Source organism: Ixodes scapularis, unplaced genomic scaffold, assembly GCF_016920785.2.
Source record: "Ixodes scapularis isolate PalLabHiFi unplaced genomic scaffold, ASM1692078v2 PGA_scaffold6__148_contigs__length_123643588, whole genome shotgun sequence".
NCBI lineage: Eukaryota > Metazoa > Arthropoda > Arachnida > Ixodida > Ixodidae > Ixodes > Ixodes scapularis.
The window spans coordinates 86,196,678-86,223,385 of NW_024609881.1; the positions used below are offsets into that span (position 1 = coordinate 86,196,678).

General features: G+C 46.6%; 1 pseudogene; it reads right to left on the bottom strand.

Annotated features, from left to right (window-relative positions):
- Positions 1-1,208: 1,208 nt before the first annotated feature.
- On the bottom strand, positions 1,209-3,471 carry LOC120843792 (annotated as a pseudogene).
- Between the last annotated feature and the right edge of the window lie 23,237 nt (positions 3,472-26,708).

Below are 26,708 nucleotides of genomic sequence, written 5' to 3' on the forward strand. Positions count from 1 at the left end.
CCGAAAAATCGCGGATGTGGTATTCGCGCTAAAAGTGCCGCACAGCGACACAGCGGTATTGTTAGCGCGAAAATGACGTGGGCGCTGTTTTTGTATTTTATTTTCATCGAACAACGACCGGCACAATATTTTCCCACTTCTGGTAATGTTCCAAATAAACATATCACACGACAGTGCTAGTCTAACGAAAAAAAAAAAAACTAAATAAAACGGTGATCGTTTGCTTGCGCTAACATTGTTCCCGCGATGCACGCACTAGTATCCTGCCAACCACTCGCTCATGATGCTTCTCTCGCTGCCCGTCGTTATGCCAAAGTTTCGTCAACGCGATGAAAGTTTAGATTATGGGTTATGCGGCGAAACTGAAAATCAGCACTTTTGGCGAAACACTCGCCGGCCGTGTTTAAGTTTCCGCTGGCCAAGCTGAAAATCAGCACTGCTGGCCAAACACTTGCCGGCCGTGTTTATGTCTCCGGTAGCCAAGCGGAAAATCAGCACTGCTGGCCAAACTCAAGCCGGCCATGTTTATGTTTCCGGCGGCCAAGCTGAAAATCATAGTTTTGTTTAACCCGAGACTGGGGTATTTCGGAAAAGGGACGAGAAGAAAAGAGGCCACAAGGAGGCGACGTCTCAAACACAGCTAAGGATTTTATTCCATCGTATGCACTTTTATACACACCACGTCCACACACCACCAACCAAGTCGACCAATGACAACATAACACCCGGAATACACTAAGCCAAACATAGGCCCAAAACATTACAAAAGAAAAATCTTTCAGCCAGACAAAAGGACAAGATAAGCCTCCGACTACAGAAAGTCAACAAAGAACCGTGAAAAGGTTTTTTCAAACCCGCAAACACACGGAACCAAAGGGAAAGAGGGCATGCAAGACCTAATTACACAAAGCCAAGCAACGAACCATTAAACTAGCCGGTACTTAGTCACCGTAAAAAAAAAACGAAAAAAAAAAACGGCAATTGGTCATTTTAACCCGCACTACACATTGAAGGAAAGCGGAAGAGGGTAACCATGAACCAAAATACACAAAGGGGAGAATGCAAAAGCTCCAACCTCAACTACACACTTGAAAGAAGTAACAAGGGATACCAGAACAAACAATATGTCCTGCACCTGTACTGCATCTTTGTAGGCAGAGCACAAAGTGCTGGATAGCTAAAAAAAAAAAAAAAAAAAAACGGGGGGTTTACATCTTGAGGAATTTTCTTGAGCTTTCACCTAGATGCATTGATGGCTGGCTAATACAATTTCCCATCGACTTAATTCGAACTGTTTCCTTCACTACCCTTTTTATCTCATTTTCCTCTCGATGTATTACCTCCGTTTCCGACCAAAACACCTTACAATTGTTGCACTCAGACACGTGCTTGGCGATCTCCGAGTTCGGTGCCCCGTTTTTTACATTTCTTTTATGCTCGGTCAGTCTGTCATTCACGCACCGCGAAGTTTGCCCCACATATCTAAAACCACATGCTAAGGGTATCTCATAGACTACACCTCCTTTGCAAGCCACTGACCTGTCCTGATGTTGCCTTCTGCATTCCTTTGGAGGTGCAAAGAACGGAGTCATCCTGTTTAATTTGTAATCAGATGAAAACACTACGTCAACTCCAAATCTGTGAGCACTCGCTTTAAGGTTATGCGACTATGGCAACCTTTTTACTTCTTTCTCTCGTTGTTCCATTTCTCTCGCCGAAACTTGGGGAGAGCTGCCTCGTGATGAAAACTTTATCATAACCCGCATCCTCTAACCTCACCCACTGCCTTTTGAGGGCTTGGCCTACATAATGAAGACATGACTTCTTTAGAGCGTTTCCGATTATTGATTTGACCACCCCAGCCTTCACAGTCTTTGAATGGCAGCTTCTTCTACTTAAAACTGGCTTTGCCGATTCTTTTCCATACTCCCAGCACACTCCTTCTTGCACGTGAATACGTAAATCTAAAAACTGCAAAACTCCTCTGTCTGGCCTTTCAACAGTAAAGGTAAGTTCCGGTGCTGAGGCTCTCACCAGACTCTCTATTGCTCCCGTATCCTTCCCATGAAAGCTCATGACCACAATGTCATCAACATACCTTCTCACTAAAACTTCACCCGACCCCCAAACTGCCAGCCTTTCCGAGATCGCGTTATCCAAAGAGTTTAAATAAATTTCTGCCAAAATAGGTGCCACCGCAGACCCAATACACACACCCTTCTTTTGAATCCACATGCGTTCCTTGAACTCCACTACCTTGGCTTTAAGATAAAGATCCAGGATCGCTAAAAAACTGTCTACCGGAATCCCCGTACCTGATTGAAATTTTACCAAATTACGCTCCAAAGCCTCTCTAACCCTACTCATCAACAGCTGTTTTTCAAGAGAATAGTACAGATCTTTAATGTCCATCGAGATCAACGAGCATTGCCTCCCATGGTGAGCATCTAAAATCTGAACAAAATCGTCTGAGTTTCTTAACGAAAGACGGTTTTCCAATCTAGCGAAGTCTAAACCTTTTTGAAGAAACTTCGAAACCATGCTTTGCCACGTTCCGTTCTCATTAATAACCGTGCGGAACGGCATTTCCGGCTTGTGGTCCTTTAAGAAGAATTTTAAACTTAAAGTGCTTCTCGGCTGATTCAGGACTTTCCTGGCTAAGGTCTCTAAACCCTCGTCTTTAAGTGTAGCTGAGATGTCCTTCCTTAATTTTCCCAACTTGCCTTGCCATGCCATGAATACCGAGTCCAATGCCTCTGTTGACTTTTTTTCAAAAACCGCCAATGGAAGGACGGCAAACATACCGCTCTTATCGGTCTGTAACAATTCCAGTGATCTAGATTTAAAGTCCTTTCTTACTTCCGTGATAGCCTGAAAATTCCTCCTGTCTTTTTTATACGAATCATCCACAACTCTTTCCATTCTACTGACCGCGTTGTCCACAAAAGCAACCCTTTCGTCTAACCCTACTTTTCTAGCAATTGTCTGGATCGCGGAAAAAACATCTGCTCTCGACGGTTTTACATTTACACAAAACTTCGGTCCTCCTCTCAACAATTCCTGCGTCCTTTCTGTAAATGCGACTTTACAAGGATTCACAATACCGCACCTCCGAGCCCCAGCGGATTGGTCACCATTCACAAAACTACAGCTATTTCCAAACCCAACATTCGACCTTTTTACAGCGTCCAACACTAATCTTCGTCGCACATACCAGTTTCGTTCAAAATGCTGTCTTCTTCCTGTGTCCCACAGTCGAAACTTCTGGTGGTTCCTGTAACCCTATCCGAGTAGAATCGTCCAAAGCCGAACCGATGCCCTGTTCAGCTCAAGCACCCTGGCACTTGTGGCATCCCTGTACGCCTTGATGATCTTCTTTTTGCAGCTCCAGGGAATCCGGGTCGCCGAAAGATGCCCGAAGAGCCCAGGGTCCACGTGACGCTTTCTCAGAGAGATCCCGAAGAACGCCATGTCTGCCTGTAGGAGGGCAAGGCGGCGTCCCAAAATGTCCAAAATCGTGTACGCTTGTACCAGTAGCGTAGTCGGTGGTGGGGAAAACGTGGGTCCATACGACTGAAAATCAGCACTACTGGCCAAACACTTGCCGGCCGTATTTATGTCTCCGGCGGCCAAACTGAAAATCAGCACTTCTGGCCAAACACTTGCCGGCCGTGTTTATGTCCCAGGCGGCCGCGCTGAAAATCAGCACTGCTGGCCAAACACTTGCCGGCCGTGTTTGTGTCTCTGGCGGCCAGGCCGAAAATCAGCACTCTGGCCAGGCGCTTGCCGGCAGTGTTTATGTCTCCGGCGGACAAGCTAAAAACAACTAGTTTGTGGCCGGACTCTTGCCGGCCTTGTTTATGTCTCCGGTGGCCAAGCACTTAAAGTGGCCAAGCTGTCCAGGCACTGGCCAACCGTCGGCCGATCGAAATTCACTTTCTGGTGGTGCCTGGGCAGGGGTTGCCGCGCCTAGTTTCCCCGGCGTGGAGCGAGGGGCAACAGGCTTTCACGTCGGGGTCGGTGCATCGGCGAAGCTGGACGTCGTGGTGAAGGCAATCGGAACTCTCGGCGGGACGCAGGCTCGGGGGACTGGGGTCGTCGCAGATACTCGTCGATCTCCCGAGGGTGTTCACCATACCTGGGGCGCGGGTCGCTTGGGGGGAATCCGCGCAGCCCGAGTCGTCGGTATGGGCATCGGCGGTACACATGGTCAGCTTCCCCGCAGTGGTAACACAGCGGGCGTCGGTCGGCCGTCCTCCAGACGTCTGTCTTCCTCGGCGCAGGTCTGTCTGGCTGAACGTGCGCCTGATCTTCCTGTCGTCGGGGATACTGCGGCGTTGGGGCGTCTCTTCGGGGTGGCGCCGCGGCTTGGCGGGGAGCTTGCGGCGGTCGTCGGGCTATGGCAGCGTAGTTCAACGTCGGTTCCTCCGGTGCCACCGTGGTGACGGGAACCTCTGGTTGGAGCGCCCGTTGTACTTCCTCGCGCACAGCCTCGGCAATGGAGAGCGTCGCTGGTCGACTTGCGGCTGGCAGCAACTGGCGGAGTTCCTCCCGGACGACCTCCCGGATAATTTCGCGGATGTCCGTACCAGGAGCGTTCTCACCGCCAAGCAGCGCGGTTGCAGCGACACTTGGATGATGCTGGTAGTGGGAAGCGCGCGCTTGGAGGGCGCGCTCGATGTTTGTCGCCTCGGTGACGAAGGCTTCGACGGTGCCCGGCGGGTTGCGCACGATGCCTCCAAAGATGTCGTCTCTCACCCCGCGCATGAGGACCCGCAGCTTCTTGTCGTCTGTGGCTCGTGAGTCGGCACGGGCGCTCAGGCGGAGGACATCTTCTACGAAGCTTGTGACGCTTTCGTCGGGGCCCTGCGTTCGAATTCGGAGGAGATCTTCTGCCTTCTCCCGTCGGTGTAGGGTGGCGAACGTCCGCTGCAACTCGGCCACACAGATGTCCCACGACGTAAGCGAGGCCTCGTGATTCTCGAACCAATACCTCGCAGTACCCTCCAGCGAAAAGTAGACGTTCTGGAGGCACTGCTCCGCATTCCATCCGTTGTGCCGCGCCACACGCTCGTAGTGCTTGATCCAGTCTTCGACATCCTCATGGATCTCGCCGTGGAAGGGAGTCGGCGTACGAGGGGCGGCGGGCAGGTAGATGACGGCAGGAGCGGCGGGGGTCGGCGACTGGTTGGCCATCGTCGGCTTCGTTCGCTGCTTGGTCCTGGGCGACAGAAGTCCGAATTCCGGGTGTAGGCCTTGGGTGCGACGACTGAACCGGATCTCGGTAGTGCCTTCGTTGGTCCTTCGTGGGCTTGGCGTCGGACTTGCACTGCGGTCCCTCGGAGGGGTACGCGGCAGGGGCATGCGTTACCCCGCACCTCCACCAAAATGTCAAATAATAGAGCGTCGCGGGCGTCGAAGTCGGCGTGGCAGCAGAGTCGAACGCTGGGGCGAGACCATAGAGTAATATACACAAGGTAAAGAGCGGACACTGCCATAGGCCCCAGCGGCCCAGATAGACCAGTGACAGGTAGCGCTCCTAGCGGGCGGTATTAAGTGTAATCTAATTCCGTTTCCGGTCAAGTTAGTTTCGGTTTCGGTTTGGGCGTTTCTGCTCCGGTTCTCCGGTACCCTTCTCTCTCTCTTTCCTCCCCGCCTCGCCCGGCTCTCGGGAGTTCCTTGACTCCCGAAGCCGCTGTTGTTTTTTTTTTTGTTTTTTTTTTTAATATTGACGCACTTTTGCTTTATTTTTTACGATAGAGTCCGTGCAAAATATATCAAACAATATTTCAACTTACTTCACACAGCACAAGTATATATATTTCTTGTTCTTTTTCTATTGTAAAGCATTGAAGTTACACAATCGCCGCATTGACTCCTGGCTGGTGGAGCATTTTGGGGTCAACAACAGTAAGTGGTTCGAACACATTTTATTGGACCACATTCATGTATACATGATTTACTTCAGAAGCTCTGTATGTTTTATACGAAAGAGGTCGATACTCACAAAAATAAATGAATATGAAGGACTTCGGCATATCGTACACTTCGTAATAGATTCTTAGCGGAACCAAGTTAACAAAACCTTTCCATGGGTAACATGCTGTATGATACATTCACTTTCACGCCGACTCGGGTACGAGAAGTAAGTGCGAAAATAAATAAGACATCGCTGTCATTACCAGTCAGAAGAGTATAATAACAGTGCGAAGCACACGCCGGATAGTACAAATTCCCGATTTCCGGCAAATATAAAAAAACACCAATTTGCATAGCCTCAAACTCACTGCGGGCGAGCCATTACGAAACAATGAGAACTCTATTCAAAATCTGACAAGATTCAACGTGCCTAAACATTCCCCGAAATTGTTCAAAAAAGAAATATGGCTTCAGAAAAAAGCGGCTAAAAAACTAGGGACAGTGGATACATTTTCTTTCAAATATTTTTAGCCTCTATACACTATTTTCTATCAAAATTTTGTAGAAAGTGGACAAATATTTTTGTTAGGGAGCCGTGATACACATTCGCTGGAAAAAGGGGAAACACATATTTGGAGAGCAAGCTGCACCGCCCACTTAAGCACTTTTTTGTTCTTGGTTTGGCAACCGCCTCTGTTAATACACTATTAACGGTTAAACCTGTCTCGTTCATATTAACCACTGAAGAGTGCAACCGAACTTTGTCCAAATTCCGGTTAAGAAATCAAACATGTCAACACAAGCGTATTCTGCAAAACAACTTTAAAAAACCGTTTGTGGTACTCCTCTGGGCAAAGGCTAAAACCACCCAGACCTCAAAGTGTGCTATACAAGGCGGCACAGACTCCTCGAACATGTGTCACACTCTCTATTATGGGAAGAAAGTGATTTTCTAGTTGCTGAATAAAACGAAAGGCAGCCTGTGATGGTACTACTAAGTTCCCGAAGAATTTTCCAGGCACGTGGTATGCTTTAGGAACATGACAGTACTCGTGAGGCCTGGTCAAGTTATTAGACTCATCCGATAGCAGTTGAAAACAGCCATAGCTGTAAGTTGTCTGTTCAAGCAAAAGCTTGATCAAATAGCCCCAAACGTAATAAAAAAAGTGGACGAGTCATCAATTATGTCAGACCTGATGTCTGATGCCAGCTCAGAAAGATCCTCTAGTGGCGGGAAGTTATCAATTGGAAGACATTCCACAATGTCTGAAATTAAACTTTCATGGTGTGAAGATATTTGCAACTCCTTTAGGAGGTCAGCCTTGTCATTCTCTACGTTTTCATTGTCCGAGAGTTTGAACAGTTTCTTTATCCACAGGTGTTTTAGTCCTGAGGTGAACTGATTCACATTTGGGTTTGTGTTGCAGCCCAGCATTTGTCGTATATAGCTCCAAAAACGTTCTCAAGTGTGTCTTGCTGCAGGCGTCAAAAAGTAAGAACTTCAAGTCATGGCTGCTTGAAAGCTCATCACAGAGCATGAGGGAACTTTTTATAGTAACTTGCCACCCAATGATGGCTTATGGCTGCCTCCTACTTTGGAACTGCCATGCTGAAATCCATCCGAGTTACTGGTGGAAAAAATCAAGTATTTCAGATTCTCCCTTCAGAATGGCATGACGCAACTTCTGCCCTGTCTTCTTAAATTTTTTAGCTATTTAGACAGTCAAAAAGTATGCACATCCTATCACAGAAAAAGGCTGTAGCCATGGCTGCCTCAGGAAGTTCCTTGGCATAAACAAGGGATATGATTGCAAGAAATAGTGAGGCACTCAGTACCTGTGGGGCACAATTTTCTTCCATGTTACAGAAAGGTTCTTGAAAAAATGTGTCTCTCAGTAAGTTTCGGAGCCAATTGCAAGCTCATCTCATGGATAGAACAATAAAGTTCAACAATAGAAGACCACTCAATGACCTCAATTCAAATGCAAAGTTTGTGGGCTTGGAGATTGCTCTTGGTTGTTCTGGGAAGGTGCGGAACCTCAAAGACAAAGTAAACGTGTTCGTTGTCAACTTGAAGAAATGGCTTATCACCACACACACCAAGCTGATGTTTGAAGCCCCCTAACCACAGACCACAGCCTTTACTGTAAAGCCAACAGTCTTAAAGGGGCGATGCACTGATATTTTTATTTTGTGCAAATACCGCTTAGAACGAATCCCTGACGTTAATGATCTGTGAAATACCCGTTCGTTTTTACCACACGCAATCGAAGTCGCAGAACAAAATAAAGAAAAACGAGCAGAGTTCACCCCCTCAACTCAAAGCCATAACAAGCGGCCCCGTGATCTGGAGCCGATTATATGCCGCCAATGTTGATCATAGCCATGCGCTGAGGTTGGCAAGGCACAGGACACGCGCTGAGTTCAAGACATTGTTATGGTTCGGCTGTTGTCGTCATTGCAGCGATTGGACACAGGACACTACACGAATGTTTCTCGAACTATCGATTATCACGAGCCCAAATCGAGTGTCCACGCCATGCTCGGGTCCAATCTATGAGCCGTATTCAAATATAGTCAGTGGGCGGTACTGCTACCGCCCAGCTACGCCATCAGGTTTTTCGAAGGAGAGATTGAATGAAAACACTCGGTTTTGTCCTCGAACTTACAGCGCAACAAAGGAGTTTCTTGGTTAGTGGCGTTGCGCGCGAATATCCTTGAGTCCCACTAGTGCCAGTAAGCTTGTGTAAAGTGAAGAACATTCCCATTGAATATCGTTGCACCGCCCCTTTAAGCTCCCGAATGAGAGAAATGAGGAGACTGCGTTAAACAGAAGACGTTGTTGGAGAGTGCACAACAGGGTATACAAGGGGCTAAACGCACCTCCTGGAAATTTCAGACAGCATAACAACCAAGGCTCTATCTGCAATGTTAGAGGTTCGTTCAACACCGTCATCTGTAAACCCATGGACAATGTCGTGTGCTGGGTCGTAAGTTAAATTCTTTTTTTTTAAACAATCTCATCGAAAATCAACATGCACACAGGTTCAAGTGCGGCCAGACAGCCCGGCAGAAACAACAGCGCGAGAAGCTCGAACCGATCGGCTCCACGAATTCACGCCGAGCGTGTGAGCATGCGGGCGGTCATGCGTCACCTTGATTGATGCAAAGTCGACCGAACATGATGCAGCAGAAAGCACAGATGGACGGCACGCACGGCACAGACGAAAGACACAGGGACGAGCAGAGGCCATGCGGAATGAGGCAGAGCGACGGCGTGCAGGCAGGCAGGCCATGGCAGGCGCCATTCATCACGTGGTTTTTGTGACGTATTTGATTTAAACTATTTAGCCGTTGTAAGTACTTTAAACAATTTTAAAGCATTGCCAATTAAAAAATAAATACTTTTCACAGAAAGAGTTTTAATTAATTTTAACTAAATTGCAGAAAAGCACCACGTAGCGGAGGGTATGAAACGCACTATCTGGGCCGCGAATCGGCTCCTGTGTCCTCTCTTTACGTTTACTATATTACTCTATGGCGAGACTGACTCCGCTCGCCTTGCGGAATCCCTTATGTACCCTCGTGGGTTTCTGGATCGTTCGGCGTAGAAGGTTCGGCGCGTGGAACATTCTAACCTCGAATCAGCAAGACGGTTCTCGAATTCACCAGAACCTTACATTGCAGTGCCAACAAAAATGCGTCTCCGCGGCCAGGAATCGAACCCTGGCTTTCAGCGTGGGAAGCAAGCGAGATAACCGTTAGGCCAGGCGCGCGCTGCCTGCTAGGCCAGCTGCGCGCGCGGCAATATCACACCTACATGTGTATGTGGTTCTCACCCCTTTTCTGCGACGTAATTATTCGGTTGGTCGGTTTACTTATAATAAGAAATTGTATACCGTGCTCGCTCCCATTTCGACAGTCATTTAAGTGATTTATTGATTATATTTAGCCACCAGTGCCATCCACATAATTTATTTTAACACAAAGGTTGGGACTTTCAGCTTAAGAAACTGCCACAGACAGTTAACAATAGTTTTTTTTTTAGAATAGCATGCAGAAAATAAATAACGTCGTTTCTATTTGCAAATCCAAAACGCTGTTTGGGTTCGGCACATGCGCAATAATGATGTCATTTTCTTTTTTTTTCCCGTTTTTTTGCGCACGCTGTTTTATTTTTGCCAGTATCTGGAATCCGCAATATTTGACGCAAAAACAAAAGACGTCTGCATAGCAATTACTTGAGTTCAGGATTGTCGATGGCGAATAGCGGTTCACTTTTGATGGCTGCCGACGCCGAAATTTACAAAGCGAATCTGTTCAAACAAATAAATGTTTGTTCACACAGTTCCGTGAAGTGGTGCCTAGTGCTAGAATTCAGCCAAACTTTCCGAGAGATTTCTCCTCCTGCGCCCTTTAATTTTAATTGACCATTTTTACGGGAGACTAATGCCAGATTTAATTTGACGGGCTTGCCACTTATATCATATCTTGAGTCAGCAAGTATTCATATAAAAATAATTTAATTCCTAGGGCCAATATCGCGAAATGCTGCTAATGAGTTCTTTAGCAGGGTTAATAATTTAACAAATTTCGTACTCGGGCTGTCAAAACATGCTCGAGTGCTGAGTTAAAAAAGGGCCTGAGACGGTACTACTTCTTTATATCAATTATCTACGTCATTACACGGTACGTTTTTAGTCTGCGAAGTTCACTAAAGGTTGGGTGCCCACGAAAACCAAAGCGTGAGTAGTAAATTCGCGAGTTCATCTGTTCTGGTCGATTCAGATCAATGCTAATCAAGCCGTCGATATTCTTCTTTACATTCACGTGTTAGTCTCTTCAATAGTTTGGTTTGGAAGCTGGTGTCATCGGGCACGGACGTAGACGATGGTAATCTTCCCAGTACATCAGTCAGGCGTTTCGCAACCGACCATAATCAGATCATTAAAAAAGTTGGTAAAAAAAAAGCCCGCAATTTAGGCTCAAATACACCTCGTAGACCTCAAAATGGTTCAGTACCACTCTTTCATTGGTTTTGTGCTAAAAAAAAAAAATAATCGTATCACAAAATTAAGCAAAAACAACGTAAAAGAGCAACATAGCCACGTTCACGTTGAAACCGAAACCAATAAAATTGAAACAACCTAATGGCGCCGAGCGCATCGGCGCCCTCTATCCGCCGGTGAGGCAACTACTAAAATAAAAAGGACTATAGGTTTTTAAGGTAGAGAAGGGGGCTCATGGTCGGTGTACAAGTACACTGGCTGGGGAGGGTGCGTCTTCCAGGAAAGGGGAGCCTGTGCGCCCGGTGCACCCGACTACGACTTTTTTTTTTCTTCAAGTGCAGTTGGAAAGTAAATATGTGGAGCACTAACCGAAAAATCGCGGATCTGGTATTCGCGCTAAGAGTGCCGCGCAGCGACAGAGCGGTATTGTTAGCGCGAAGATGTCGTTTGCGCTGTTTTCGTATTTTATTTTCATAGAACAACGACGGGCACAATATTTTCCCACTTCAGGTAATGTTCTAAATGAACACATCACACGACAGTGCTAGTTAAGACAATAATAGCCTTTCAAGTCTAACGAAAAAAAAAACTGAATAAAACGGTGATCGTTTGCTTGAGCTAACAGTGTTCGCGCGATGCACGTCCTGCCAACCACTCGCTCATGATGCTTCTCTCGCTGCCCGTCGTTATGCCAAAGTTTCGTCAACGCGATGAAAGTTTAGATTATGGGTGTCCCTGCGGCGAAACTGAAAATCAGAACTTTTGGCCGAACACTTGCTGGCCGTGTTTATGTCCCCGGCGGCCAAGTTGAAAATCAGCACCTCTGGCCGAACACTTGCCGGCCATGTTTATGTCCACGGCGGCCAAGCTGAAAATCAGCACTTCTGGCCAAACACTCGCCGGCCGTGTTAATGTTTCCGGCGGCCAAGCTGAAAATCAGCACTACTGGCCAAACACTTGCCGGCCGTGTTTATGTCTCCGGCGGCCAAGCTGAAAATCAGCACTACTGGCCAAACACTTGCCGGCCGTGTTTATGCCTCCGGCGGCCAAGCTGAAAATCAGCACTTCTGGCCAAACACTTGCCGGCCGTGTTTATGTCCCCGGCGGCCAAGCTTAATTCAACTTGCCAATAAAATTCAGGCAAATACAAGCAACTTGTATTTGCCTGGAGACCTTCCCAAGCAGCATCAGAAAGTGAATTTTGATCGGCCGACAGTTGGCCAGTGTCTGGACAACTTGGCCACTTTAAGTGCTTGGCCACCGGAGACATAAACAAGACCGGCAAGAGTGCGGCCACAAACTAGCTGTTTTTAGCTTGTCCGCCGGAGACATAAACACTGCCGGCAAGCGCCTGGCCAGAAGTGCTGATTTTTAGCTTGGCCGCCGGAGACATAAACACGGCCGGCAAGTGTTTGGACAGAAGTGCTAGTTATTCATATCTCGCGCGCGCGCGCAATTCGAATCGTGTTAAAGCTGTCCTGCTACTTGGCTTTTGTAACCTGGTTCAACAAATCAAGGCCTAAATCGTTGGTGTACGTCAATCAATAAACGCCATCAATCTGTTGGCATCCCTTCAGTAATGGGTTGACTTGAAGGCTCAGGTCACATGACTCGTGTGACATCCTCCTGAGGAGGCCACAGGATTTGGCACTCTGGTCCCTCAGGAAGTATGCGGTCGAGCTGAATGCTCTGGGTTGCTAAGCGGCACTCATCTAGTGGTAAACGCTTTGACCCAATAAAGTTTGGCGTCATGTGACGGTCCCTTAGCAACAGCCCGTTTCACTAAATTAGAGGTGAAATGACGGTAAAACTTTGAAGCTAGGGGGCCGTGCTAAATCTTGGCCCAGAGTAAAGCTTTGAAACGGCCCTGCTAAATTTAAGGGCCCCGCGCATAGATTTGCAGCTAACAGACCGTTTTAGACACAGTGAATTTTACGATAGGGGCCATCTAGTGTTACAGCTTTGAAGTGCTCCTTCCCAGGCAGCACAAGACGTTGAGAGGACGTCGAAATAAGGTCCTAGACGTTGGGCGACGTCGAAGTCCGTAAGAAGCTTTTTATCGCCGGCGTTGGTACGGCCACATGAGAGGTTCCCACAACGTCAAACACGCGACGTAGTGACAACGTCATAAGCTTCACCTCGACGTCTTTAACAGTAAACGACGTCCGTTGGACGTCATGCATGAGAATTTCTTTGAACGTCGAGAAAGAGACATCATAACAATGTCCTGAACAACACCTTGACGTCTTCGACATTAATCGACGTCAGTTCTACGTTTTCTCCAAAACGTTATTTGAACGTCGAGCACGAGACGTCCCAACAATATCTTGAGTAACGCCTTAACGTCATCGACATTATTCGACGTCGGTTATACGTTCTGTCGGGAGGTTCTTTGAACATTGAGTGCGAGACGTCCCAACAATGTGTGAGTAACACCTTGACATCATTGGCAATAATGAACGTCAGTTCTATGTTTTCTCCGGTAAGTCCTTTGAACGCGGAGCAGAAGACGTCCCAACAATGTCTTGAGCAACACCCTGACGTCATCGAGACTATTCGACGTCATTTCCACATTTTTTTTCGGGTGGCTCTTTGAACGTTGTGCGCGAGACGTCCCAACAATGTATGAGGAGCACATTGACGTCATTGGCAATAATAGACGTAAGTTCTACCTTTTCTCCTGAAAGTTCTTTGAACGTGGAGCACGAGACGTACCAACAATGTCCTGAGCAACAACTTCACGTCATCGACATTATTCGACGTCATTTCTACGTTTTTTCCAGGAGATTCTTCAAACCTCGAGCGCGAGACATTAAAACGATGTCTGAGCAACATCTTGACGTTATTGGCATTAATAGGCGTCATCTCTATGTTTTCTCCCGGAAGTTCTTTGAACGTGGAGCACGAGACGTACCAACAATGTCCTGAGCAACACCTTGACGTCATCGGCATTATTTGACGTCAGTTCTACGTTTTGTTTCGGGGAGTCCTTTGAACGTTGAGCGCGAGATGTCTCAACAATTTCTGAGCGAACACATTCATCTCTCTGAACAAGCGCCTTAATAGAGCCCCAAGGTACTGTCGTATCACTTTTAAAATTCCTCGCCAATGTCAGCATTTTTGATGCTGTGCATGCAATTCACCTTTTAAACTGGGCTGAGCTGCAGAAATTTCCTACAATATTATTATTCTCGTGATTGCTGTTTCAGCAGGAATTGCTTAAAAAGCTGAGAATTCACAACAAAAATTAGTATTTAGCTCGGAGTCAGCGGGGCTGCTTAAAGCACTTTTAGCTTTTCTAAGTTAATATTAACGTCTTTGAAGCTATAAGAGAATGATAATAATGTAAGCGATTTCTGCAGCTAAGTCGGGTAGAATGGTGGAGAGCATGCACGGGTTTCGAAAACGCTGTCATTGACAAGAAATCTTATAATTGATATGACAGGTCCTTGGGCACCATAGGACGCTTGTTTAGGGTGACTCGGATTTTCACCCAAAAGTGCGTAACCATGGAAGTAGCCGTAATGACCGATCACAAGCGAGCTGAAGGAACACCGTTTTCTTGATTCCCGGAGTGCGGACCGAGGCGCATGGGGGATTTAGAAAATGGTATATTCCGTCCGAATATACATGCTTTCGCGAACGTACCTTCGAGGAACGATGCCAAATCCGGTTGACTTTATTGTTTTATGGTGACCCAGGTCGAGACCGTTGTCAAATGACATCCCGTTAAGTCTCAACGTATGCTCGACGTTTTATGGTCGTTAGATGAGACGTTATATCAACGTTGACATAAAGTTATCACAGACGTGCGCTCCACATTTTATGTCGTTAATGGGAAGTTATGATGTCGTTAATATAACGTTCTCAATTGACATCCCGGTCAGATTGGACATATACTCGACATTTTATGGTAGGTTAATGGTACAATGTGTCAATGTTGATATACCGTTATCACTTTACTTCCCGTCCAATTCAAATGTGCACTCGACGGTCTAAGGTCTTTAAGTGGGACGCTGTGTCGACGTAAAATCCACACTTTTTTCAAGACATTAGCCTTTCCATATTACGTTGAAAGGACCTGACATTCAGACTTTCTACGTTCTTTCGACATGTGGTTCCTGACGTCATAGACGCTCTTTCGACGTCTTTTCAACGTTTCTGTGCTGCCCGGGTTGCTAAATCTGCTGACATCTAGTCGTAAAATCTTTGACCCCCTAAATTTGGGCGTCATCAGACAGTCCCTTAGCTCCAGCTGGGTGCCAATTTAGTTTTACTGGGGTGAGGTAAAACTTTGAAGCTCACATGCCATGCTAAATTTCGGCCCAGCGTGAAGGCTTTAAGTGGTCCTGCTAGATATTTGGGCCCACTGCAAAATTTTGAAGATCTGAAACTGTGCTGGACAAAAAAATTTTGGAATAGGCGCCATGTAGTGTTAAAACATTGAAGTGCTCCTCACTAAATTTGTGACGTCTGGAGGTAAAAGCTGCGACCCGCTAAATTTAGGCGTCATCTGGTGATCCCTTAGCACGGACGTGCCCCTGTTGCTATGGGCGTCACCATCTGTAGGTAAAAGTTCCAATATCTGCCCAGGGATTTTTTTCTTTGGTTTACTAAAAGGGATAAGCTTGGGGCGGTGTGTGAGAAATCGAGCCTGGGGCAATTGTTTGATAAAAATTTCAAGTATTCGCATAGAGCCGTTTGTCCTTAGATGACTAAAAGAATAAGCCTGGAGCTGACATGGTGAGGAACAGTCTCCGGTATGGAGATGGGAGGCATCTATACGCTACTCATATGAAAACAAAAATAGATCGCGTTCCGGTGAAATCGAGAATTTTATAGCTTTTTCGAGGTCCGAATGTTTTACAAGCCGAACCTTTTATGCCGATTGTTCCAGAAGCCCACGCGTGTATATCAGAAGCTCCGCGTGGCGAACCGGAGTGAATCTTTCGCCTGCGTTCAAGACATCATCCTCGCCGACGTAAAATTCGGAAAATGGCTGAAGATACAACGCTCGCTAGTCCATTCGCTACCAAAGCTGGCGCATCCCCGGTCGCGCCTGCAGAAACCTAATTGCCAAAGCCGGCGAGTCGCCGGGCTGTACACATTTGTGGTTTCAAATTTAACTAGTGGATGGCGCGCTATAACTACTTACACTTGCAGAGTTTGGATATATTGCCACCGCACGGGTTATGGATCTTTTCTGCTAATTCGTGCACGTTAACAATTGCGACATGGGGGAGAACGTTATAGCCAAAAATATCCCGATCTCTATCAACCCACGGCCGTAGATGACAACAGGAGATTGGCCGTGGTATTCAATTTTCAATCAATGATTTCACATGTCCAACAAACTTTCACCATGTCGAATACGCTGTCGTCCATTTCCGACGCCATACTTGCCAGCGAATTGCAATGCCGCAACAGGTTTGCAGTGCGCGCGGCACCCGGGTTTGAAAGCATTTGAGAGAAAGGGCACTGCAGCATTGCCACAATGTACTGTTCGAGGCTAAGCTGAAGTGATGATGATGATAGCGTTTATTCCACTTACAAACGTGGGTTCCGTCTGCCATAGTATGAAGCGGCTTCTCTCTCCGCTTGAGTCTCTATAAGACACGCTAGATGGACAATTTGGTCATTGCAGGACAACTGGGAATTTGATAATGGTCACACGGACTCAAGCTTGCACGACGTTGATTCATATCAAACCAGATATGGCATCCGTAATAAATATGTTGAGAACGTGTTTCTGCGTAAATTTTTAGTCGCCAGTTGAAAGAGTCACCATGTTTTGAAGGTTGTTTCACAAGGAGATATCTTTCGGCGAAAATAATTTTGACGCCTCACAGGAGAGACGTAGTCACCTTCCGTTTTTAATAACTTGTTGATAATGATAAACACAGCTAGCCGGCTCTGATTCTGGTGTGCCAACAAAGGTGGAAAGCGGGACGAGAGGGAGCGAAATTCGCAAAGCTCGTGGGCACCCGCATGCAGACAAAGCCAAGAACCACCGGCCGCGCGTTATCAGCGTTGCCAGATATCAGAATTCTCAACACGCGATGTAAATGTTGACGCAAATACTACAAAATAAAAATTAAATGAAAGAGTAAGTAAATAAAATAGATTTGTTTGTCAGAAGAAACACTCTTTTTAATTTTTCCATGGAAAATAAAAATGCTTTTGAACACTTTCAAATGAGCTGAATAAGAAACAGCGTACCGCGCAGGATCACGTAATAGTTCGACAGACCTTCATTGGGCGAGAGCCGCTTCGACGCCTCGGCGCGCGCGTCTTGTTATGGGTCGGCCACCGCTCCTGCGAAAACGCGCGCACGCGCGCAGGAAATGACGTCAGTTTGACGCCGACGCGCCTGAATCCCGAGCAAAAACGCGCATCCGGTCTGCGCTTCAGCCGATTTCGGCAACTTGCCAAGTTGCAAAGTTTGCCGGATCGGAAACATTTAGACAAATCTGCCTCGTAATATTTGACGTGTGGTCTTCCTAGGCGTTACTGAAGAGGACTGCATTGTTTTTTCAAAGCCAAAAATGAAGCGGAGTTGCCCTTTCGGAAAATGCCCCTCGCGCTGTTCCTCTTCTCACCCTATTCCAAGAGTCACGTGACGTAAGAGGCTTCTTTTGCGTCGGCTGGTCTTGTACGGATAATCCTCAAAAAGCCCAGAATGAGCAGCTAGCTACGAGCGCGACAACGACCTTGAGTCTTCCAGGTGTCTTCCCCTCATTGTCGCGGGCACGCTCAATCCGCGAGACTGAGGACGGCAGCGCGGCCCAACGCAGGCCCGAGGCCGCTCGGTCGGTGGAGACCGAGGGGCCGCGGTGTGCTGGGGTCGTTGCAGCAGCCGCCCTCTGGCATCGCGCGGCTGCTGGAACTATTCCCGTGTGTGCACAAGGATTGGCTTGCGCAATAAAGGCTTCAGGTTGTCGATAATACATTTCTTGCCGAGACAAGTGGCTTTCCCTAATCTCGTCATTACTGTTCGAAACATGGATCTCCCTCATAGGTTGTTCACCCCATTTTGAATTATTTTGCGAATTTTTTCGTCCTTACCTCTGCTCGATGTTTGTTTTATAACTTGATAAAGACCTTTAAATATTGGCGCGGGCTTCCGCGATCAACGCTTTACCGAATTTATCAAACATTGGACATGACTGGCGTCAGGAGGGTGGAAGAAGCAAGCCGCCATTTTGGCTTCTAATAAAGACAGTGCAGTCGTGAAATAAGTCTTTGCTTCACCTGTATCCACAACGCCCCATCGTTTGCACGATCATAATTTCTCAGTGACATAGGTGTATACCACATTTTACTCATAGTTACTATAGATGTGGCCCCACAGGCTTTCCCGTTATGAGCGAGTCGACTTTTGAATGACTGGTGGCTCTCCTGAGTGAGAATAAATATTATCATCTTCCCACAACAACCACACCTTTCTCTCTTCCCCCTCCCCCTTTCCCGAATTGGGGAGATATCAGGCCACTTCAGGAAGCAGCCTGCACACAGGGTTTTCGGCTACTTATTCTCAACACATTCGAACTTGGAAGTAAAAACATCGCATGAACGTCGCCCAATTATTTGCAACCTAAATAATGTGACTCTACTGTTAGGACCCAATGAATTTCATCAGCAATCATTATTTGTTATGATTTCATGGTAAAAAAATGATAGTCGTGATGCCACAGAAGTGGTGGATTCAAATTTCAAAGGGAGAAACAGGTCCTCGTATTTATTTTGCGGAAATACTCCCTCCTGTGACGCTCCAGTGCGTATTGTCAAGGCACCCGAGGCAGTGCGTAATACTTTACAAACTGTCATTGACGATGAAACATTTGTGGGTAGTGCGTAAAATTGTTTACATCATATATTGTAGCACTCTAAACAAAGGCATACCTACCCGCAAAAAAATGTCGCAAATATCGCAAAAAACAAACAAACACATATTAGATTGCAAAAATTGTTGCCTTTCCCCCTCCCCCCCCCCCCGGCGCTCTCTCTCTCTCTTAATTTTTTTCCCCGCGCCACTACAAAGAACAGCGGCCCAGCAACGAATTATTACCAAAACCTCGCTTCTTGGAGAAAGGACTCGGTATATGGAAGTGAATCTGCCAAGGGGTTTGTAGAAATAAGAGGCGACTGTTGAATCTAGCCTTTTGCACAAATCATGCCCGGGATATTTCCATTTTCCTTGCACGCGATTAGAAGGCAAGACGGTGGGGGAATTCATGCGCACTAACATGCTGCTTCTAAGAGAGAGTGCCCGATTTATAGTCCATGTCAATTTACATGTAAATAGTTTAATCACTGTACACAAACATTTTCGGCCTGGAGGATCACATGGAAGCAAGGCGGACAGCAGCTTGCTGGAAATAGAAGTCTCTATTGAATTGCACTGGTGTGAAAAATTATTACGTATGCTTGTCGTATTTCTGTGCGAAAATAAAAACAGCGTTTAGAAACCGAACATTGTGAGATTTGAGGAGCGCCGAAAGGACATAAAAAACCGGGACAACCTCAACATAACGAGGCGCCTTGCGGCACTCAGCATGTCCTGGTTTCTTGTTTTTCCGGAGCCTTTCAAAAGTGGATGAAAAATTATGAACCGACTGACCCGACTTACCACATTAGAGCTGTTCATTTTCATTACGACAGGCTCTCTTCAAACGTCCTCCATAGTTCAGCTTGTACTGGTCCGTTCTTATTTTCGGTTCCTTTCGAAAAGTGAGCTCTAAGCCACTGGACCAATCTACCACATTCAGAGTTTGCGGAAACGAAGAAGTGGAAATGCGACAAAAGGAAAGATTCGCCCGCGTTATTTGAGGCCTATAGAAAAGCGGACCGGATACAAGGGAGCCAAAATCTTTTACAAGAAACTCACAATCTTCTCTACAGTTTTGTCTAACAATTTGGTATGAAGGTATACTTGGACGCCTGCATGATTCGTTTAGGAAATAAAGCGAAACTTTGCACCGGATCATTCTACGTGTACGTCCACTACCATAGCTCTAATGTGGTAAGTCGGGTCAGTCGGTTCATAATTTTTCATCCACTTTTGGAAGGCTCCGGAAAAACAAGAAACCAGGACATGCTGAGTGCCGCAAGGCGCCTCGTTATGTTGAGGTTGTCCCGGTTTTTTATGTCCTTTCGGCGCTCCTCAAATTAGTTAGTTTCGGTTTCGGTTTACACAAAAAAGAAACAACCTAAAGTTTAAATAAAACCTAAGATTTACTCACGTTTTGTAATGTTTTACATTATTATTTTAGTGAAATTCTTATTGTTACTAATATATCTCGGAAATTAAAAACAGCGCGGAAAGACGAGGACCAGACAAAGAAGTGACACGAACGTAGCGCTACGTTCGTGTCACTTCTTTGTCTGGTCCTCGTCTTTCCGCGCTGTTTTTAATTTCCGAAGTATGTACCAACTCGCCCAAGCCTCAACTTTAGCGTTACTAATATAATATTATTTTGCTTAGTATTGTTCTAAAAAAAATAACAATAAAGGAAAAGGAAAAGAGACTTTTGAAGACTGCGCAAGACCATCGCTATCGCAATCAGCTTCCGTTGGACTCGGTTGAATGGTTGTTGAAGTTCCAGAGGCTTCGGAAATCTCCTTTTTTTACGTTTAGCCGTTTTAGTGGATATTTTAAATATCTTCGTTAGGAATACCGTGTTCAAGAATAACAATCGATGACTGAGAGCTGGGAGACGCTGCGCTTTGCCAACGCCCGTAAGTTCAGAACCGCCCATGCACCAACGCCGGTTAGCAACTTTCTTTTGTTTCTGCGAAGTGGGCTGCTGTTTCAAACTTTGTCGTGCACCGTGCGCTTGCTAAGCTATGCTTGATTCTAACTATGCTTCTGCACTGTGTTATTTCGTTATTTGAAAATAGCGTATCTTCTTCAAAACCTGTGGCTCGCTCCGCAGTGTGAGAAAGATTCCCGCGCGGCGGAACCGTGGCATGTTCTTTGCGCCGTCGTGCGGCGCTCGTCCGACGACGCTTGTGCGGAGCGTTCAAGTGCCGTCTGACGGCAGTTCAAGCATTCAGTCGCCGTCCCAAAGTGTTAATCACAGGTCATGCTAGTTCTGACGTCTTGTCCTAACAGCCGCTCGCCACCGATTTGTTTCATAAAGCGGGAGCGAGAAAAACGTTAGAGGAGCGAGCATGCAGCATGATTTTTTGCATAAGCTAATGCCTTTGCGTAGAGACGCTCGGTCTCTTCGTCATATTTCCGAGGGTAAAAGCGCTAAAAACAACGGACAAACAACGCCCTGTGTTTGTTTCTTTTACTTGTCCTTTGTTTTTAGAGGTTTCACCCTCGGAAATTAGGTCTCTTCGCGTTTACCGAACGCACAGTTTTTGAGTTTACGATTCTGTGATGCAAAAAATAAAAGGAGTTTAGATGTCACGTTTTTTAGTAGTGGCGAAAGCCCTTACAAAAATCAGAGCAACTAGAAAAGGCAAAAACATGAAAAAAGGCGGAAAAAATTAACTAATGTCAAACCTGAATATTTGATGGAGTTCAAAGACTACCACCGTACCAACTCGCCCGGTTATTCTTTCTGTCAAAGAATAATAGACAATAGTTATAGACAAATAAATGCCAACTATTAATTGGTTACAAAGTCGTAATTGGTGCATTGCAGCCCTACGCTACTCTACTCTTTTGGTGATATCAGGTAATGTGATAATATATAGGGCAGTTAACAGCAACCATTTATGCCCGACCCATTATATTGAGTTTTTTCTTTATATAAAAGTTATATAAAAAAAGTGCTCTCCCTAAATTAAGCCGCACCACTGAATGTACAACAGCGTGTAACGTTTATGTATGTTCTCAGCAAAAGAAAAGGATGCATTAAAAAAAAGCCAATCATTTTGTTTCCTCTCTGTTGGAGCTTCTTTCACGTACACGCAAAATGTGGGTGTCTACGTCTAAAAGAGTGGAATAGACATTTCCTGCAGGGCTGGAAGGCCTGACTCAGTTTGGCTAGCAGCTTGAAACCTGTGGGAACCTGGGGAACTGAACCACAAGAGTGAGAGTGACGCCCGCCTTGCACTTCCTGAACGATGGCACCATGAGGAAGGGGGAGCTGCCCTAAAGTGAATGCAATAGCAGATGGGTCGTTCCAGTGAACCCCTATACAGATGATACCAAGCAGAAAATTATTAATAAATGTGTCATTAAAAACATGGAATGTGAATGGCACGGACAAGAAGGAGGAGATCAAAACAGTGCTGTGTTGTGTTCATATCCTCTGTTCCCCTATTCTTCATGCTTTCTTTTCAATATTTGGCTACTAACTAGTCCAATCATCGGCACTAGTCAATAAAAGTATGCTGCTATTTATTAATATGCATTAACACCGTGCTTGCAAGCACGGTGTTGCTAGCTAGCTAAACAGGCTAAACACATAATTTATTAAAGACGGGTTCTCTGAAGGATGACACAAACGCAGAGAAGTATCGAACACAGCTGAGTATTAATGGGCAAAAATGAATAGGCGGCCCAAAAAAGAAAACGCAGGAGAAGAGATGAAGTCAGTCTTTACAATTTCTCTTCTGCTTGCCACCACTTTACAAAAAGAATTCCTTCCTGGGCCTTACAGCGTTTTACTGTTCACAACCCCTGATATACCCAAGGACAGTAAACATAAAAAGCAACCTACTAACATTGGGGTAAATGTGATTGAGCAAACAACAGGGAATGCCTTGAGCTTTCAACCTAGGAAATAAAAAATATGCACAACATCAAGATTAAAAAAAATAACAGACGGACGCATCACACCTGTTTCTAACAAAAATATAGGCCAAGAAACTTCTTCCACTGAATGGCAAAACACGGAAAAGGCACTAATAGATTTCTAGGTTTCATCATTGTTAGTGATTCTTTCAGCATACCCTTGTGGTCACTCTTTTTAGCCAAAATTATTTCATCATCGTCATTCATTAAATCATCATCACAGTTGTGTTCTTTAAAGGGGTACGGAAACAAAAATTGAAATATTCAAATTTCGTTCGGAAGTGAATCAAGTATGAGGGATAATAACCGTAAATGATAATCGCACGTTTGTATTTTGAACGACTGGCTATATTTTGCGTTCCAAACGGTGCACTCGAGCAAGCGCTCGAAGAGAAGCGAACGGAGAGCGCGATGCGTCATAGGATATCCGGCGCAAACAAAAGCAGAAAAGATTCCCCGCGTTCGTGGAGTAGCAAGGCAGGCGTGGTTATCAGCTTTGCCCTTGGTGGCGCTGGCAGCGTTGTGGTGGTGTCAATAGCGTCAGCGCGTTACAACCGAGCCGTTCGAAGTACCCGTGGCGTGACGAGCGTGTGGCTGGCCCACGTGACCTGGCCCAAGGAGCACGTGGCTTCCACAACACTGTCAGCTTAGGGCTGAACGGGGTGGGGAAAGCAACTTTTGTTCGAGTTTTGAGCGACGGGTTAATCTTCTAGGGGGAGAATGGCTGTTTCCGGTTGCACGAACGAGGGTCCGAGAAGGAGGGGAGTCCTTCCTTTCCGTCTTCTTGGACCGTTTGGTACAATGCGCGATTTGTGAGTTGAGCCAGATGCGCGTAGGAGACGAGTGATAAGCGAAGCGTGGGTTGCCTGCAATCGTCTGAGACAAGCAAATCATGTCACTTGATCTCCAAACAGAAAAGCTTTACATGCTTCGTTTGTGGCAGACCATGATGTTCACAATGGTTCAGCCGTGCAGTGCGATGCTTGGGGTCACTGCTTGCTCACTTAGAGTTCGAGAAAGGGGGGTGCCGTAACACTTCCCAAATGCCCACGGGGTTATGATGCGGCTTGCAAGGAGCTCTTTTGTATTACTTCATGAAGTGAGTTGTGTTTAGTGTGACTCATTATTTCTTTATCACATGGCTCGTATGTGGTGATGTGGCAATCCCTCTAGGTGAAAAAAGTGTAAATGTGTTCAGTAAACATGATAAGCTGTAAATCATGTAATATTAATATAAGAATATGCAATACCATATGTGATTTTTGTACAATTTACAAGTTCTGATATGTGTATTGAACACATTCCAATGAAATGTTCACTGGGGTCTATACCTCATTTCACCCTTCGTCCGAGCGCGGCGGACGCTACCAGCCAATCCAGCGTCGAGAGAGCGTCATGTGACCTTGTACTCCACACAACCAAAACGGCGCATTATACCCTTCCGGCGCCAGATTGGCTGGGGTGGGCCAGCATCCACTGGGCCACCCCAGAAGATGCCCATTTCATGCCAAGCACCCTTTACCAAGGGTGTTAGCAAGCACCCTTTATGAAGGGTGCTTGCCTGAACGCCATAAAGGTGTTAGCCCAGGGACAAACTGATTTACACCCTTAAAGGGGCCCTGCAAGGACTTTTTACTGTTTTTTAATTTGCACCGAACCTGAGCGCACTGAACGTAGTAACTTAGTGAAATTTTTCTTTCCGCGAAATTCGCTTTATTTTAAAAGTTATAGGCAATTTAGAATTACAAAAACAAGCAAAAAATAACCTCCTTCATGACGTCGTAGGTCCTGGCTTGAGTGGCCGTGAACTAGAGGAGGAATAGTGAGCTCATCGAGCGCTCACGGCCGCCGCACTCCGTGTCGACGGCGCCAGAGGGCGCCACTAAAGCATGTTCTGGATAGGCTGCAAGCAGCGGGCAGCCAAAGCGGCTTTCATTGCGTTTGCTGCCAGGGACGGCGCCAGACTTTTCTTAGTGAGGCGGCAGTAGGGAGGCGCACGGCATTTTTGGGGAGGCATGAGCTTTTGATCCGACTAAAAGAACAAACATCCAGGGACGTTGACTTGGCACTTCGGGAGTTTTTAATAGAAATCAGCTCAGTTTATTTCATTATTTTACAACCTATGTACAACTCTGGTTAATGTAGCATTTCACCTGCAAAATATTCAGGCATGTTTACATTCCGCAATACTAAATAAGCACGCTCACGCTTGTCGTGACTCATCATCTGCTCTTTAGGCAGTCCCCTAAAACCGGAGCACGTCAGCGATCATGTAGATGTAGTGACGATTCTGCCTTCTTTGCTGAATACGCCTGGCAAAGGTACACGGCGACTGATTTAGCGGCGCCACTTTTCTTCATCTCCTTGAAGGAAGCCGATATGTTTGGGACATCTTGCGTGCCGCACTCTTGGAGTGGCGTCGTAGTCCGCCTTCCTTCTGAAGAGCTTTCTTCCAGTTTCGATAGCCCTCTGTCAAAATGCAGCACTTCCACTGTTTTCCTCCCTCCCTCCCTCTCTCCCCCTCTCTCTCTTTTTTCTCCCTCATCCTCCTCCTCCTCCTCCACCTCCTCCTCCTCCCCCCCCCCCCCAAATACAGAAACACTTTCAGCTTTCCTCCAACCTCTAGGGATAGTCCCTCGAAGGGACTCCGTGCCTGCCCCAGGGTCACTAATGATGGGAGCATGGCAGTTCTCGAACCGCCAGGCCCACCAAAGTTGCTTCAAGGACCCCATAGAGACTTGAAATAAGCAGGATGACCTAGACACATCAAAGCCGCCCCTTGGGAACCCGCCAGTCGGCCCGAGCGTGTCAGGACTTTGGGAGATTTCCTCGGTCAGAACATAACAGTGCCCTTGAGTTCCTTTGTCTGGCAGGTACGAAGCGACGGTGCAGTGCAGATGGGATTTCAAGTCTCCCCGAGTAATCATTTGGGTGAAGCTACTTTCAGGAAGTATTTCGAAAATACTTCCTGAAAGTAGAAGGAAATAAAGCGGACGGCACGAAAAAGCTCGAAACGTCCGGTATGAGACCTCTTCAGGCTGGCTATCCTTCAAGCCAATGCCTTTTCTATGGGACGAGGAAATTAGGAAAATGACAAGCCATGTAGCGTATGCGGGTCTGCGCGCGAAAATTAGTGCGAGGGGGGGGGGGGGGGGGGGGTGTAGAGGCTGGCATATTTTTGGGGTGGCAGGACAAATTTTAGGGGAGGCGCCCGCCACCCCTCGCCTCCCTTTGGCGCCGTCCCTGTTTGCTGCGCGATTAAACAGTAATTCGGCATGACACTTCATTGGCCACAAACGACAGCAAACACGGGGTAAAAATCAGTTCAGAATGGGAGCCCACTTCGCGCTGCCATACCGCGAAACGGCCAAACCGCAAGACAAAGCCTCTCGCGGAAGGCCTTGGGAACGCTCGGAGCCGGTCGGATCCTCCTGTCCATACGACTGCAGCGCCACCGGGTACATCCGGGATTTTTCCGTGTCGGCGCCTTATCCCACTACTCTTTTCTAGTATGCGCCGCCTTTTCCGCCGCTTGGCGGCGGGTATGTTGACGGGTCATTTCTTGTTTCCGTACTTTATAAACTGCATTTCTTTCTTTTTTTTCATCTATAATAGTGAACAAAAACTACTTTTATAAATAATTGAAACGGTTCGCACCACTTATATTTTGTATTTCGACCAAAAAGAAGTTTTTAGTGGCTCTGACCAGTAGTAAGCCCAGGACCAAAGACGTCACATTTTGCGCGCTTTCGGTACCGTGGGTCGCCCTTGTCGGTGGAGGAGGTTTTCGTGTCGTCCGGTTAAAATATGGCGCACTGATATTTAGTTACTCTCTCCGTGCCCGCTGGCTTGCCCGAACCCCAAGAGACGTGGAAACTAGGGATGCCGCGAACTTTTTTCGAATCGAAGTTTCGATGATCGAATCAAGCGGTTCGAAAGGTTCGAAAGATTTCGATTTTTCGAATTGTCTATATCGTAAAATTCGACGGAGGTCGAATTTTCGAACTTGTTCAGCTAAGAACTTCGAC